This window comes from Arachis ipaensis, chromosome B9 (genome assembly GCF_059453495.1).
Source record: "Arachis ipaensis isolate K30076 ecotype BB chromosome B9, ASM5945349v1, whole genome shotgun sequence".
Lineage (NCBI taxonomy): Eukaryota > Viridiplantae > Streptophyta > Magnoliopsida > Fabales > Fabaceae > Arachis > Arachis ipaensis.
Window position 1 is genome coordinate 113,559,448 of NC_142444.1, and position 18,367 is coordinate 113,577,814.

The 18,367-nt window shown below is 38.2% G+C and overlaps 1 non-coding gene across 1 annotated transcript; it reads left to right on the forward strand.

Annotated features, from left to right (window-relative positions):
- The first annotated feature begins 1,986 nt into the window (after positions 1-1,986).
- Positions 1,987-2,094, forward strand: LOC148545961 (small nucleolar RNA R71). The gene has a single exon (XR_015900994.1). It is a non-coding gene; the product is annotated as a small nucleolar RNA R71 (small nucleolar RNA).
- The last annotated feature ends 16,273 nt before the right edge of the window (positions 2,095-18,367 follow it).

Consider the following 18,367-nt stretch of genomic DNA (forward strand, 5'->3'; position numbering starts at 1 on the left):
CCAGATGATGCCCATTTTGGGCGTTCAGCGCCCAGATACTGCTCATTTTGGGCGTTCAGCACCAGAACCATGCTCTGTTCTGGCGTTGAACGCCAGGCAGGTGCTTCCTCTAGGGTGTGATTTTTCTTCCGCTGTTTTTAATTCTGTTTCTAAATTTTTCGTTTATTTTGTGACTCCACATGATCATGAACCTAAGAAAACATGAAAAACAAAAATAAAATTAGATAAATAAACATTGGGTTGCCTCCCAACAAGCACTTCTTTAATGTCAATAGCTTGACAGTGGGCTCTCATGGAGCCTCACAGATGTGCAGAGCTTTGTTGAGACCTCCCAACACCAAACTTAGAGTTTGGATATGGGAGTTTGACACCAAACTTAGAGTTTGGTTATGGCCTCCCAACACTAAACTTAGAGTTTGACTGTGGGGGCTTTGGTTGACTCTGCTTTGAGAGAAGCTTTTTCTACTTCCTCTCCATGGATGCAGAGAGAGATCCTTGAGTTGTAAACACAAGGTTGTCCTTATTTAATTGAAGGATCAATTCTCCTCTGTCCACATCAATCACAGCTCTTGCTGTGGCTAGGAAAGGTCTTCCTAGGATGATGGATTCATCCTCTTCCTTTCCAGTATCCATGACTATGAAATCAGCAGGGATGTAAAGGCCTTCAACCTTTACTAACACGTCCTCTACTTGTCCATAATCCTGTTTTCTTGAATTGTCTGCCATCTCTAATGAGATTTTAGCAGCTTGCACCCCATAGATTCCCAGTTTCTCTATTACAGAGAGGGACATGAGGTTTATTCCTGAACCAAGGTCACACAGAGCCTTAAAGATCATGGTGCCTATGGTACAAGGTATTATGAACTTTCCAGGATCCTGTTTCTTCTGAGGCAATGTCAGTTGATCCAGATCACTTAGTTCATTGGTGAACAAGGGAGGTTCATCTTCCCAAGTCTCAATACCAAATAATTTGGCATTTAGCTTCATGATTGCACCAAGGAACTTCGCAGCTTGCTCTTCAGTAACATCCTCATTTTCTTCAGAAGAGGAATACTCATCAGAGCTCATGAATGGCATAAGGAGGTTCAATGGAATCTCTATGGTCTCTAGATGAGCCTCAGAGTCCTTTGGTTCCTCAGAGGGAAGCTCCTTATTGATCACTGGACGTCCCAGGAGGTCTTCCTCCTTGGGATTCACGTCCTCTCCTTCCTTCACAGGTTCGGCCATGGTGATTAATTCAATGGCCTTGCACTCTCCTTTTGGATTTTCTTCTGTATTGCTTGGGAGAGTACTAGGAGGCATTTCAGTGATCCTTTTACTCAGCTGGCCCACTTGTGCTTCCAAATTTCTAATGGAAGACCTTGTTTCATTCATGAAACTCACATTGGCCTTAGATAGATCAGAGACTAAATTTGCTAAGCTAGATGGATTCTGCTCAGAATTCTCTGTCTGTTGCTGAGTGGATGATGGAAAAGGTTTACTGTTGTTAAACCTATTTCTTCCACCATTATTAAAGCCTTGTTGAGGCTTTTGATCCTTCCATGAGAAATTTGGATGATTTCTCCATGATGAGTTATAGGTGTTTCCATAAGGTTCACCTAAGTAATTCACCTCTGCTATTGCAGGGTTCTCAGGATCATAAGCTTCTTCTTCAGAAGATGCCTCTTGAGTGCTGTTGGATGCAGCTTGCATTCCATTCAGACTCTGAGAAATCATATTGACTTGTTGAGTCAATATTTTGTTCTGAGCCAATATGGCATTCAGAGTATCAATTTCAAGAACTCCCTTCTTCATAGGCGTCCCATTATTCACAGGATTCCTTTCAGAAGTGTACATGAACTGGTTATTAGCAACCATGTCAATGAGTTCTTGAGCTTCTGCAGGCATTTTCTTTAGGTGAATGGATCCATCTGCAGAGGTATCCAATGACATTTTAGCTAATTCAGACAGACCATCATAGAATATATCCAGGATGGTCCATTCTGAAAGCATGTCAGAAGGACACTTTTTGGTCAGCTGCTTGTATCTTTCCCAAGCTTCATAGAGGGATTCACCTTCTTTCTGTCTGAAGGTTTGAACATCAGCTCTAAGCTTGCTCAGCTTTTGAGGAGGAAAGAACTTGGCTAAGAAAGCCGTGACCAGCTTATCCCAAGAGTTCAGGCTGTCTTGGGGTTGAGAGTCCAACCATATTCTAGCTCTGTCTCTTACAGCAAAAGGGAAAAGCATGAGCCTGTAGACTTCAGGATCTACTCCATTAGTCTTAACAGTATCACAGATCTGCAAGAATTCAGTTAAGAACTGAAAAGGATCTTAAGATGGAAGTCCATGAAACTTGCAGTTCTGCTGCATCAGAGAAACTAGCTGAGGTTTCAGCTCAAAATTGTTTGCTCCAATAGTAGGAATGGAGATGCTCCTTCCATGTAAATTGGAATTAGGTGCAGTAAAATCACCAAGCATTCTCCTTGCATTATTGTTGTTGGGTTCGGCTGCCATCTCCTTTACTTGTTTGAAATTTTCAATAAGGTTGTCTCTGGATTGTTGTAATTTAGCTTCTCTTAGTTTTCTCTTCAAAGTCCTTTCAGGTTCTGGATCAGCTTCAACAAGAATGCCTTTTTCTTTGTCTCTGCTCAAAGAAAGAGAAGAGAAAAAGAAAAGAAGAGGAATCCTCTATGTCACAGTAAAGAGGTTCCTTATTGTTAGCAGAAGAAGAAAAGGAATAGGGGTGAAGAAGAATGAAGAATCCAAACACAAAGGTGATGATAGGAGCAGAGATGTGAGATGAAGAGAAGTGTTAGTAGATGAATAAATAAATAGAAGGGGATGAGAGGAGGAGAGAATTTCGAAAATAATTTTTGAAAAAGAGTTAGTGATTTTCGAAAATAGTTTTTGAAAAAGGTTAGTAGTTTTTCGAAAATTAAAATAAAAAATCAAAATAATTAGTTAATTAAAAAGAACTTTTTGAAAAGGAGGGAGATATTTTCGAAAATTGGAGAGAGAGAGTTAGTTAGGTGGTTTTGAAAAAGATAAGAAACAAACAAAAAGTTAGTTAGTTAGTTGAAACAAATTTGAAAATCAATTTTGAAAAGATAAGAAGATAGGAAGTTAGAAAAGATATTTTAAAATCATATTTTTGAAAAAGATAAGATAAGAAGATATTTTTGAAAAGATATGATTGAAATTAGTTTTGAAAAAGATTTGATTTTTAAAATCACAATTAATGACTTGATTCATAAGAAATCACAAGATATGATTCTAGAACTTAAAGTTTGAATCTTTCTTAACAAGTAAGTAACAAACTTGAAATTTTTGAATCAAAACATTAATTGTTATTGTTATTTTCGAAAATTTGATATAAAAATAAGAAAAAGATTTTTGAAAAATATTTTTTTAGAATTTTCGAAAATAACTAAGAAATAAGAAAAAGATTTGATTTTTGAAAAAGATTTTGAAAAAGATAAGATTTTTAAAATTGAAAATTTGATTTGACTCATAAAAACAACTAGATTTTAATTTTTTTTTGAAAAAGTCAAATCTAATTTTCGAATTTATGAGAGAGAAAAAAGGAAAGATATTTTTTTGATTTTTGAATTTTTATGATGAGAGAGAAAAACAAGAAAAATGATGCAATGCATGAAAGTTATGGATCAAAACAATGAATGTATGCAAGAATGCTATGAATGTCAAGATGAACACTAAGAACACTATAAAGATCATGATGAACATCAAGAACATATTTTTGAAAAATTTTTAATGCAAAGAAAACATGCAAGACACCAAACTTAGAAATCTTTGATGCTTAGACTCTATGGATGCAAGAATGCATATGAAAAACATCATACAACACAAGACAAGAAAACATCAAGATCAAACAAGAAGACTTACCAAGAACAACTTGAAGATCATGAAGAACACTATGAATGCATGAATTTTCGAAAAATGCAAGATGAGTATGCAATTGACACCAAACTTAAAATTGACTCAAGACTCAAACAAGAAACATGAAAAATATTTTTTTTTTTTGATTTTATGATTTTTTTTGTATTTTTTTTAATTTTTTCGAAATTCATTTTGAAAAAAAAGAAAAATAAGGATTCCAAAATTTTTAATATGAATTCCAGGAATCTTATGCTCTTTAGTCTAAAGCTCCAATCAAAGGGTCAGGCATGGCTTAATAGCCAGCCAAGCTCTAGCATGTAAATTACATCCATTGAGGTGATTAGTTGAAGACCAATCCCAAGGCAGTTTGGGTATGGCTTTACAGCCAGATAGGATTCAACATGTTTCATGAAACACTAGAATTCATTCTTAAAAATTCTGAAGAAAAATATATTTTTGAAAACATTTATTATTTTTTTGAAAACCTTTTTTTTTTCGAAAACAAGGGAGAAATTTTTGAAAGAATTTTGAAAAATTTTTGAAAATAAAACAAAAAGAAAATTACCTAATTTGAGCAACAAGATGAACCGTCAGTTGTCCAAACTCGAACAATCCCCGGCAACGGCGCCAAAAACTTGGTATGCGAAATTGTTACTCAGGTTGTGAATTATTGTTCGAAATTGATTCCCTGGCGATGGCACCAAAAACGGATGCACAGAACCATGGTCTAAACATATCTTCACAACTTCGCATAACTAACCAGCAAGTGCACTAGGTCGTCCAAGTAATACCTTACGTGAGTAAGGGTCGAATCCCACGGAGATTGTTGGTATGAAGCAAGCTATGGTCACCTTGTAAATCTCAGTCAGGCAGATATAAAATAGTAATGGGGTTTTCGAAAATAAGTAATAAAAGAAGGATAGAAATACTTATGTAAATCATTGGTGAGAATTTTAGATAAGCGTATGGAGATGCAATCGTTCCTCTAAACCTCTGCTTTCCTGCTGTCTTCATCCAAATACTCTGTCACAGCACGGCTAATCGTCTGGAGGCATCACCCTTGTCGTTGGTTGCATCCTATTCCTCTCTGTGAAAATGGTCCGATGCGCTGTCACTGCATGGCTAATCATCTTGGAGGTTCTCGATCATACTGGAATAGAATTTACTATCCTTTTGCGTCTGTCACTACGCCCAACACTCGCGAGTTTGGAGTTCGTCACAGTCATTCAATCCCAGAGTCCTACTCGGAATACCACGGACAAGGTTTAGACTTTCCGGACTCTCATGAATGCCGCCATCAATCTAGCTTATACCACGAAGATTCTGATTAAGAGATCTAAGAGATACTCATTCAATCTAATGCAGAACGGAAGTGGTTGTCAGGCACGCGTTCATAGGGAATGATGATGATTGTCACGTTCATCACATTCAGGTTGAAGTGCGAATGAATATCTTAGAAGCGAAATAAGATGAATTGAATAGAAAACAGTAGTACTTTGCATTAACCTTTGAGGAACAGCAGAGCTCCACACCTTAATCTATGGAGTGCAGAAACTCTACCGTTAAAAATACATAAGTGAAAAGTCCAGGCATGGCCGAATGGGCAGCCCCCCTGATCTAAGAACCAGGCGTCCAAAGATATCTAATACAATAGTAAAAGGTCCTATTTATAATAAACTAGCTACTAGGGTTTACAGAAGTAAGTAATTGATGCATAAATCCACTTCCGGGGCCCACTTGGTGTGTGCTTGGGCTGAGCTTGAAGTCTACACATGGAGAGGTCATTCTTGGAGTTGAACGCCAGCTTTTGTGCCAGTTTGGGCATTGAACTCCACTTTGCAACTTGTTTCTGGCGCTGGACGCCAGAATTGGGCAGAGAGCTGGCGTTGAACGCCAGTTTGCGTCATCTAAACTTGGAAAAAGTATGGACTATTATATATTTCTGGAAATCCCTGGATGTCTACTTTCCAATGCAATTGGAAGCGCGCCATTTCGAGTTCTGTAGCTCCAGAAAATCCATTTTGAGTGCAGGGAGGTCAGAATCCAACAGCATCAGCAATCCTTCTTCAACCTCTGAATCTGATTTTTGCTCAAGTCCCTCAATTTCAGCCAGAAAATACTTGAAATCACAGAAAAACACACAAACTCATAGTAAAGTCCAAAAATGTGAATTTAACATAAAAACTAATGAAAACATCCCTAAAAGTAACTAGATTCTACTAAAAACATACTAAAAACAATGCCAAAAAGCGTATAAATTATCCGCTCATCAGTCATCATGCATAATATCCATAATGGACATGGAGGATTCTCCTCTTTTCCGTTTACCAGTAGTAGCCTTTCCTTTTCCTTTTCTCTGGCTGGCAGACATCCTGAAAAATAGAAAACCAAGATATAATAAAAACAGAAAAACTAATAGGTAAATAATCAAAAGAAACACAAAGTGGAAAAGGAGCAAAATGATAAGGAAAATGAGTTAAGTAAATGTGCATTAAGGATTGTATAGGAGTTAAAAGTCCGAAAAGGAGAATTCACAATCCAAAATGTAATTGAATTCATGTTAAATAGAAAAATTAACATCATGCCATGGTTAGAATGTTAAAAGAAAGTGAAAAAAAATCAGAAGAGAAGTTTTAAAAGATTAGGTTGGTTAGAATTGAAAAAGAGTTTAGGAAGTTAACATTAGTGAGTTAGTAAAAAGGGGGTTAAAGTAAGTGGCATAATGAAAATATTCCAAGTAACAAGTATTCACGGTTAAAAGCTATAAGTAACTCATATGCAAATAAGGAAAACAGGTTGATGATGATTCAAATAGATATAGAAATAGCAAAAATTGGAATCAAATATCAAAAATGCAAATTATAAATCAGGAAATCAAAGAGAATAAGAAAGCTTGCCCTGGCATTCATGAATTGTTTTGGTTAAATCTAAGGAAAGCACAGTTGAAAATGCCAAAATCAAGACAAGAATGGAAACATTTTACAGAGATTTGGGCAGCATTTCGGCTAAAATTGGATTGTCCCAGAAAATAAACAACAACAGAATAGTTTATATGAATAAAAAATAAAGCTTCACTTACATATAAGGAATAAGAATCATGAAAAATCAGAGTAAATAGCAGCATGAAATAAGAAATTACAGCATATGAACAAAACTAACATCACAACAACAGCAGAATTGTAAAAATAATGAAACAAGAAACACGAACAACGCAATTAAACAGACCTAAATCCACTAACCACATCCTAGGCTACCTAACAACCTAAAATCCACTACAACATGCATATCTAACTAGCCTAATGACGAACATAAACAGAAAAATATGAATTAACTACGAAGGATAGAAGGGTGGCGTTCGTCGAAACTTGGTAGGCGTAAGAAAGAGAGTGGGGGCAGAGAGGAGGTTGGGGATGACGGCGGTGGCAGCCGGCGCGGCGAAAGAGGGTGGCGCGGTGGTGGTGGCTGCTGTTCGGAGGAAGGGAGGGAAAGGTAGGGGTAATGGGGGTAGGGAGTAATAGGGGAAGGGAGGGGGGCGTGGGTGGCGCTGGGCAGTGGTGACGGGCGGCGGCGGTGGGTGGTGGTCGTGGAGGGGGGGCAGTGGCGTTGGAGGGGAAAGAAGAAGGAAGAAGAAGAAAGAAGGGGGAAGGAGGAAGGGGATGGGAGGCGGCGGCGTCTGGGTGGTCGGCGGCGTGATGGTGGTTCGGTGGTGGTGGCTGGGTGGTGGTGGTGTGATTGGAGAAGAAGAGAGGGAAGAGAGGGGTTTGGGGGGGCGCGACTGGTAGGGTTCGCGTGACTAGGGGGGTTATAAATTTGAATCCACGCGATCGCGTGGGGCACGCGGTCGCGTGGTTGGGCTGAAATGGTGGTTGACGCGATCGCGTGAGTGGCGCGATCGCGTGGAGGGCAAAAAGAGTGAATGACGCGATCGCCTGGGGCATGCGATCGCGTCGCTGGAAATTGTGCTAAATGCACGAATCCAGCGTCGTTTCAGCACAACTCTCTGTCTCCTTTAGGGGTGTTGTGCAATCCATGCGACGCAATCGCGTCGCTCACGCTGTCGCGTGGGATTGAGGTTGTGCAAGTGATGCGATCGCGTGGGTCATTTGTGCAAAACGCACAATGGCCGCACGATTCCAGCCTAACTTTCTGGACGTTGGATCTTTACGCCGATCTCCATGTCACGCGGCCGCGTGAAGGACGCGGTCGTGTGGGAAGTGTTTTTCGTAACTTGACGCGATCGCATGAATGATGCGGTCGCGTCGCGCACCCTTTTCTTTTTTTTTATGCAGGTATGCAATTATGCAATATGCAGAATGCAATGATTAATATGAATGAGATGCAAAACTCCAGGTTCAATAAAATAAACTTGAAAACAAATAAAACTAAATAAAAATTGAAAAAGGGACGATCATACCATGGTGGGTTGTCTCCCATCTAGCACTTTTAGTTAAAGTCCTTAAGTTGGACATTGGATGATCTTCCTGTTATGGCGGCTTATGCTTAAATTCATCCAGAAATCTCCACCAATGCTTGGAATGCCAATAGCCTCCGGGGTCCCAAACTAGGCATGTGAAGCTTCTGAGCAGCTTCAAACAGATTGTCAGGCTCCCGGGGTGACGAATGTCAGCATAGATTCCAGGATCCCAAACTTTACTTTTAAATCCGCCTTCGTCTTGATCTATACTCTTCCATCTGGGCATTTTAGAAATTAGATTCTCACCAGGATAACCAAACGTTTTCCGAGATCCATCCGATTGATCATGGTGCCAATCTGTGCACTTCGAGTTGAAGCGTAGAACCTTATTGAACCTCGTGCACCAGGTCTGAGTACGAGCCATTTCCCTTTTACTCTTAAAGCTGCAAAGAGCTCTAAGCTGGCCATTTGTTTCAAGCAAACCATATTCAAGTGGAAAAATAAAGCTAAATGTTAAGGATTGTACCCGCTTAAAACTTGTATTGGGTGGTAATGGCCTTGGGATAGGTGATTCCAGTGGTTCTGTGAGTTCTACTCCCTTGTTCTCTTCTGTGAAATTCTCCACTTCCTTGCAAGATTCTTCAAATGTATCCATGTCCTGATCAAAGCCATCTATGTCTTCCTCATCACTTAAGTCATAGACTGGAGGTTGAGAGAAATCTACCTCCGTATCATCTTCGTATTCACTTGGGGAAGATTCTTCGATCTCAGAGAATTCACTTGCGGATGCAAGCTCATTACTAGGAGAACTTGACTTGTGACTATCATCATCAAGGAAATTTGCTTCTTGGGTTATTCTGTCTAGTTCTTCATGAAATACTTGCTCTGGGGATTGCGCACAATCCTCCTTAGCATCAATTGTAACATCCTTGACAGAATGCTCCACAACTTTGGATTCCGATGGAGGTTCAACGTCTCCTAAGTCTTCAACCAACTCTTCTTCTTCAATAATGACAGCTTCCTTTACTTGTTCCAGTACGAAACCATGCTCTGTCTTGTCTACTGGAGTTTCTAGTATTTCCTTCATGCTACGCTCTTCATTAGATTGTCCACATGGAGCTGTGGGATGTCCTTGAATGCTCGAACGTCTAGAAGATAATTGACTTACTGCTTGCTCCAGTTGATGAAGGGTTGTTTGAAGTCGATTTACTGTTTCCTTGAGGCGAACCTCTGATTCTCGGGGTGATAGATTTGGATATGGCACAGGGGGAAGTGGTGGTGTTTGGGAGTGATTGGATTGGAATCGGGGTAAATGAGGATCATACGGTGGTGAATGGTGAAAAGGAGCTTGTGAGTGTGGTGGTTCGGAGTTATGTTGAGAGGATGGTCTATAAGCACAGGGTGGGGCTTATTGGTAATTACAAGGTTGTCCACCATGTCTATTTGCTTGGTATGCATTGTAGAATGGTCATTGTCCATGATATCTTGGAGGGTGTTGTTGCCTAAAGGGTTGATCAGATCCTCTTGGCTCCATCCATCTTTGGTTGCTCTGACCTTGATGCATGTTCCTTTATAACTTCCATTCCTTTCAATAACATTAGAACCAAACTCAAAGCGAAAGGGGCGAGAATTCATAGTAGCCAATAGAAATAGAAAGGGGAAAATAAAGACAAATAAACAAGTAAAAGAAAAATATTTACAATAACCAATAATAAGGCACACGATTGCAGTTCCCCAGCAACGGCGCCATTTTGATGAGAGAACTTTTGCGTGGTCTAGAAATTTGCGGATAAATCCTCGTTGCAAGTATAGTTTCTAAACCTTCAAAAGTCCTTTCATACAAACGTTTTGGTTGTCACAAGTAACAAACCCCTAAATAAATTGATAACCGAAGTATTCAAACCTCGGGTCGTCTTCTCAAGGAACTGCAGGGAAGTATGTTCTTATTATTGGTTATGGAGATTGTAAATTGGGGTTTTGAGAATGAGGAGGGAATAGTTTAATCAACAATTAAAGTAAATGAAGAACAAGTAATTTAAATGGCAAGTAAAATAAATAGATAACTGTAAATAAGCTTTTGGCAAGGTATGAGAAATTAGAGGTCCTATCCTAGCTATCCTTATCAATGATGATGAGAATTGAATCTTAATTCCACTTTGTTAACCTTTACTAAGATAAAGGAAGGTCAAGGGATTAATTGGTTTGATCTTCGAATCCTATTTATTTCCTAAGAAAAGATTGGGATTATTGAAGTTCAATTTAACTAACAAGATAACAATTATCAATCATGTTTGAGTTTGATAACTCCTGAGTTACTGATTTCTTAACCAAGACCAAAAGGAGAAAAGTAAATCTACTGGAATAAAAATGTCTTCAGATGGGAATAACAATAATGTAAATAAAAGAAAGCAATATTAAACAGAAATACCTCAAATAACATTAATTCAAAAGAGTAATCTGTAACATGGAAGAATTCATAAATTAAATTGAAAAAGTAAATAAAAGGGAATATTGAACCTGATAAAGAGATAATCCTGAAAGCAAATAAAATCCTAATTCTAAATCCTAATCCTAAAGAGAGAAGAGAGAGGAGAGAACCTCTCTCAAAACTAAATCTAAATCATGGAAAAACTAACTAAAGTGGAGTCTCCCTCTGAATGGATGCATTCCCCCACTTCATAACCTCTGGTCTATGCCTTCTGGACTTGGATTTGGGCCAAAAAGGGCTTCAGAATTCGCTGGGAGCGTTTTCTGCAATTTCTGGTGCGTGGCCTCTGTCACGCGTCCGCGTGGGTCACGCGGTCGCGTCATTCGGAGTTGTCATTGCCACGCGGTCGCGTCAGTCATGCGGCCACGTCATATGTGTTCTGCTTAAGGCGCGCGGTCGCGTCAGTCATGCGGCCGCGTCGCTGCTTCTTCGCGTTTGGCATGCGTCCGCGTCGCTCATGCGATCGCGTGGATGTCGGTTTCTCCAAAAACTTCGTTTTGTGTTTTCCTTCCATTTTTGTATGTTTCCTTTCCATCCTTTGAGTCATTCCTGCCTTAGAAGATCTGAAACTACTCAACACACTAATCACGGCATCGAATGGAAATAAAGGTAATTAAAATAATTAATTTTAAAGCATAGGAAACATGTTTTTCACATACATCACATATTAAGGAAGGGAAAGTAAAACCATGCAATTAATATCAATAAGTGGGTGAAGGATTGAATAAATCACTCAAACTAAGCACAAAATATATCATAAAATATGGGTTTATCACAACTACCACTTGACTGACCTCTTCGTCATTGATGTATTTCCTTGCAACACTCTAGATCTCTTTCATCATAAAAAGATAAACAAGACAATAATTAAAATTGAATAGAAAAGATACATTAAAATTGAAATAAAAACAAAAAGATAAGTTGAAATTGAGTACAAAGAGAATCACTCTACTTTCTACCCAATTTCTTGACGCAACAAGAAAGGGACTCCTCAACCTAACTTGCCAACGCCATAGTTTGGGAATTGAATCGAAGGGACTCCTCAACCTTCTAACCAATTCCCCGATGTAACAAGAGAGGGACTCCTCAACCTCAATTGTCCACACCATGGTTTCATCACGAAACCAAAAAAGGGTTTTAAACCTCTAAAAATTCTATCATATGACTACAATAGCTAAGGAGCTAGAGGTATTTATAACCTCTTATTAGGTTAAAACAAAGAAAACCCTAAAGCCCATAAACATAAAGTCCAATCTAGTAATTAAATAAATAAAATCAAAATACATTAAATAAAATATTCTAAAAATATAAACTAAAATATCTTCTAAATAACTCTTGAACTCTTCATATCACGAACATTTGAAACACGTATCATTCTCCTTCTCTTCAAAAAGATTCGTCCTCGAATCTTGTAGGTGGAAAAAAATAATATATGAAAAGGACAATAATTATAAGGAAGATAATTTCTTTTTTTTTGTTTTCTTTCTTCTTTTTTTGTTTTTTTTTTCACTTTATGCTTCTTCTTTTTTTTTTTACAATAATGAAACGCAAACGAAAACAAAAACACAAGAACAAAAAGAAAGACGCGACAAACACTGGACTCTCTTTTTTTTTTATGATAAAAGAAGAACAAATATAGATTAATAAGAATTAATCTAATACCTGAGCTCTGATACCAAATGATAAAGAAATAAAAAGATAAACAAGACAAGAATTTAATTTGAATAAAAAAGATACATTGAAATTGAAATAGAAACAAAAATGATAGATTGAAATTGAGTACAAAGAGAATCACTCTACTTCTACCCAATTTCTTGACGCAACAAGAAAGGGACTCCTCAACCTAACTTGTCAACGCCATGGTTTGGAAATTGATTCGAAGGGACTCCTCAACCTTCTAACCAATTCCCCGATGCAACAAGAGAGGGACTCCTCAACCTCAATTGTCCACACCATGGTTTCATCACGAAACCAAAAAAGGTTTAAAACCTCTAAATCATTCTATGCTACAACTACAATAGCTAAGGAGGTATTTATAACCTCTTATTAGGTTAAAACAAATAAAAATCCTAAAGCCCATAAACATAAGGCCCAATCTAGTAATTAAATAAACAAAATCAAAATACATTAAATTAAAATATTCTAAAAATGTAAATTAATATCTTCTAAATAATACTTGAACTCTTCATATCTCGAACATTTGAAGCACGTATCATTCTCCTCCTCTTCAAAAAAGATTCGTCCTCGAATCTTGTAGGTGGAAAAAATAATATATGAAAAGGACAATAATTACAAGGAAGATAATTTCTTTCTTTTTTTTCCTTTTTTTTTTTGCACTTTATGCTTTTTTTAAACAATAATGAAACACAAACGAAAACAAGAACACAATAACTTAAAGAAAGACGCAACATACACTGGACTCTTTTTTTTTTAATGATAAAAGAAGAACAAATATAGATTAATAAGAATTAATCTAATACCTGAGCTCTGATACCAAATGATAAAGAAATAAAAAGATAAACAAGACAAGAATTGAATTTGAATAAAAAAGATACATTGAAATTGAAATAGAAACAAAAATGATAGATTGAAATTGAGTACAAAAAGAATCACTCTACTTCTACCCAATTTCTTGACGCAACAAGAAAGGGACTCCTCAACCTAACTTGTCAACGCCATGGTTTGGAAATTGATTCGAAGGGACTCCTCAACCTTCTAACCAATTCCCCGATGCAACAAGAGAGGGACTCCTCAACCTCAATTGTCCACACCATGGTTTCATCACGAAACCAAAAAAGGTTTAAAACCTCTAAATCATTCTATGCTACGACTACAATAGCTAAGGAGGTATTTATAACCTCTTATTAGGTTAAAACAAATAAAAATCCTAAAGCCCATAAACATAAGGCCCAATCTAGTAATTAAATAAACAAAATCAAAATACATTAAATTAAAATATTCTAAAAATGTAAATTAATATCTTCTAAATAATACTTGAACTCTTCATATCTCGAACATTTGAAGCACGTATCACTTCGTCATTGATGTATTTCCTTGCAACACTCTAGATCTCTTTCATCGTCCACACGGGTTTGGTGGTAAGGTGCTTCCTGAAATCCTCATTCACCAAACCATTGGTCAAACACAGGCCTGCTACGGAGTCTGTCAGACCGTCGATCTCTAAGCATTTATCATTGAATCGGTTGAGGAACTTTTTCATTGGTTCTCCAACCCGTTGGGTCACTCCGAGCAAGTTAATCGGGTACTTGGCCTTGGCTATCCGAGTGGTGAATTACGTCGAAAACTTGTGTGATGTCCGCGAAGGCTGTAATGGACCCTTGAAGTAGTGCATTGAACCAACGAATTGCTGGGACCGCCAAGATTATGGGGAATGCATGGCATATGATGGCGTCACCCACGCCCTCCAAGTTTATTCTGGCCTTGAAGGTCCTTAAATGCTCTTGTGGGTCTTTAGTACCATCATACCTCATGTCTGTTGACTTGTCGAAGTTCTTGGGTAGTCAAACCTTGAGGATAGATGGGTGGAAAGGAGTAGCTCCCATTACAACGGGATCTTGTTGTTTCTTTCCTCTGTCTCTCCTTCGCTCTCCACGGTCCTCCGACTTGCCCTCGGTGTAGGTGAGGGACTAAGCGTCAATTTGGTCACACTCGCCGTCCCTCTTGGGACACTTCCTGCGGTTTTTCAACCTCTTCATTGGAGACTGGGTTCGTGAAAAGCTTGGACGAGAATCTCGGCTGTGTTTGGGACGATAACGGTCCTTCACTGCCAATTCCCTCCCCAGGTTTCGCACTCTATGTCTGAGCTCTTGCATAATCCGAGAGTTGTCGCTACGAGTACCACCGAACGTGCGTTTCTCAGGAGATCGGGCGTGCGTGCCGCCCTGGCGAGACGAAGATCTCAGACGTTCCTGCGAGGTCTCCAAACTCACCCTACTCCGCAGGCTGGCTCCACCCTCTGCTCGCACCTCCTCCGGATGAGGGATGAGCTCCATAGTCGCGTTAGGTCCCACAGACGGCATCAATGGTGATTGGATGGACATCAGGTTGTAAGCAACAGGTTGAGTGAGGGTGGTATCTGGGCCTGGGCGCGAGTTTTACAGAAAGGTATTGTCCCGATCATCAGTGGGTCAGCGGGTGGGGCCACCTGCAAAGACACTCCGATTCTAAAGTAAGCATCCGTACGATGTGACAACTGATTAGGGTAAAGGTGACGTACCTCTAGGGAGGGGTAGGTCCCTCCCCATTTATACCTTGTACTCGGGTGGCCTCTATCTTAGGTTCATCCATCTGGAAGCTTCTGCCAGCTGTCCAGCTCTTCATTAAGATAAAGTGACGCGCGGGTCACTTTTTTGTGCGGGTCGAGGATCCGTCGAGTCGGTAGTCCGTAGAATGGACCTCCGGCCAATATTAGGCTAGATCGGAACAATTAACATAAATTAAATTAGTTACTCTATTAAATTTTGTTGATGTATTATACATAAATAACTATTGGTGTGAGGTCAATTTCGATATGACATAGAAAAGCTAATTTAACTTACATGGATATTTTTTAAGAATGAAATTTAAATCTTAAATATTTTAAGAACCAAGTTTATATATAATCTTTTATGAACCGATCTGAATATTGTTATAGAAACTAAATCATGACCATTCACTTTATATGATTCAAATTTGTAGGCCCTACATATAAGATGAATGATTAGAAATTAGGATTTGATGTATATGTTATTGACACGTATTCCGTGACTGCAGGTATCATTATTGAAAGAAAGATATATTGATGTTTTTGTGTGGACATAGAGAAGGAAGGGGAAGGGATGGTTGGGTTTGGTGCCCCACATGTAATGGCCTCTTGGACTCAATGTGTAGAATACTTATTTTAGCCACTTGTTCAATTGGGTCCATATTCCCCATACGGGTTACTCAACCCCCTAACAGGCCTATTACTTTCTCTCACACTTCTACAAATGATTTGTTAGTTAAAGACTTAAAGTTAAGCCGACCCACCCCATTTTCAGCCCAATTTTGTACTATGTTCCATTTTCAATTGAAAATAAATAATAGGGTAAAGAATTATTCTATCCCTAATGATTTGGTTAAATCTTAATTTCATTCTTAATATATAAAATGTCTTATTTTTGTCTTACATATTTTATTTATTATTTTTATTATTTGGTCAAAATTAAAAATTTGTTTTTCAAAAATATTATTTTTCTTTTATTATTATCTTCTTATTTCTCTTATTATTCTGTTATTTTTATTCTCAAATTATTACAATCACTATTATGATCATTATAATTATAATTTTTTATTATTTAAAAAAATTATAATAAAAAAAGATACTTTAAAAAGAAAATTGATCGAATATTTAAAATTTAATAAAATAAAAAATTCAAATAAAAATATGAATGTAAAGGATGAAACTAGAATTTACTCCTCATCAGTACTTTATCTTAAATAAATAATTAAACATTGAAGGTAGGTGTACCAATATTTCTCTTTCTCCCAGCCGTTTCTTTCTGAGCAATAAATAGTTTTCCCCTAGGTAAATTCTAAACCAATTTCTTTGAAGACAGTAACATCACAAATATATTAAATTTTTACTTTTCCTATTTATAGCTGAAAATCTTTTATATGCACAAGACTCATAAATAAATGAGTAGTATATCTGAAATAAAATTAATAGACTTGCTTTTATTCCAAGAGTTGAGTATCTTAAATAAATAAGTAACATACATTACGTACCTTACAATTTTATATAGCATATGAAGATATTTTATGAGGCAAAATGTTCAAAAGAATATCTGAAGAGACAAGTCCTTTCGAGCACACATGTTAATGCTGGAGCCGATTCCTTAAATATCTAAGCATTGGTTTGGTGTTGTTGAGTGCTAACTTAACTTTTATGCTAAATGAATTTATTTTATTACACTCATCCATGATTCTATGATATACAACTATGCAGCCACACTGTAGCAGGGTATATGCTATGATTCACACGGACAAAACCACACAGTCCCACGTTAGTGTAGGCAGCAGCCTTGGAAGGTAGTTCAAATAATAATATGAGTTTAGTTTTGATGTATTAATAATTATATTGTCGTGATTTAATCAAATTATTTTTAAGTAGTCAACGAAAGAAATAGCTTTTTTTTACTGTAACAATATATAATTCAATATCTTTACACTAACCCTACGTGCATAGAATTATTAGATCCACAATATAATTAATTGTGCAAAATGATCAGGAACTTTGTTAAGGGATATATCCTTAGTGCTGTGCTTACAGCCTGTTGTCTGTACCTAGTTGACAGGGACTCTTTTTTCTCAATTTTTTCACGTGAATGCTAAGAATGCCTTCGCCTGCAACTAGAACTGGAACTGAATCAGACTTAGATAAATAAGGCTAACTTTAAATTTGGTTTTAAATTTAATTTATTAATAATCAAATTTATTTGTAAAATTTATTATGTTCAATAATTAATTAAAAGTTTTGTTCCGACCCAATCTAATAAGAGTCGGGGATCCATTCTAAGGGGTTGCTGACTTGATGGATCTTCAATCCGAAAACGAAGGTGAACCACGCATTACTTCACTCCTGGATAAAACCTGAACAACTGACTGAAGTTTTTAGACGGACGGGTCCAAAATAAAGGGTTTATCTGAGTATAAGATATAAATGGGGAGAGATCTACTCCTCTCTAAAGGTTCGTCACTTTTATTCTAATTAGCCCCCTCATCGTACGGACACTTACTTTAGCATCAGAGTGTCCTTGTAGATAGCCCAACCCGCCGACTCACAGGCGATCGGGACAATACCTCTTCTCGTAGAGCTCGCGCCCAAGTTCAGATACCCCCCTTTCACTCAATTCGTTGCTCATGACCCAACATCCATCTAATCTATCACTCTGACAAGCAACCGAACATTGATACCATCTGTGGAGAGCATGAAAAGGCAAGTGTAAAACGGACTTTTTTCCTTCACTTTCAAATCAGGCATAAAGAGCATTTAATGCTCTTAGTACGGATATCGAAATGACACCCCAAGCAATGGTTGGGGACAGCTCACGCGCACTAAAGACGTGGATCTCGTCAACGGGTCCCCGAGTAAAGGAAAACTACTACTTGGGAAGACGCGAGTAACTCGAACGTGCCAACCGTGAGCCTCACGGTTTGCCACGTTGGGGCATTGTTCCGGCCAAACCCAATAAGGGCCGGGGGTCCATCCTACGAACTACCGACCCACGGGTCTTCAACCCATATACAAAGGTGATTCGCGCGTCACCTCACTCCTGGATGAAGACATGGATAGCTGGCAGAAACTTTCCGGCCAAACCCAATAAGGGCCCACCTGAGTACAAGGTATAAATGGGGAGGGACCTACTCATCTCCAGAGGTACAACATCTTTATCCTAATTAGCCGCTCATCGTACGAACGCTTACTTTAGCATCGGAATGTCCCTACAGGTGGCCTCACCCGCTGACCCACCAACAATCGTGACAACACCTCTTCTCGTAGAGTTCGCGCTAGGTCCAGATATCCCCCTTTCACTCAACCCATTGCTCAT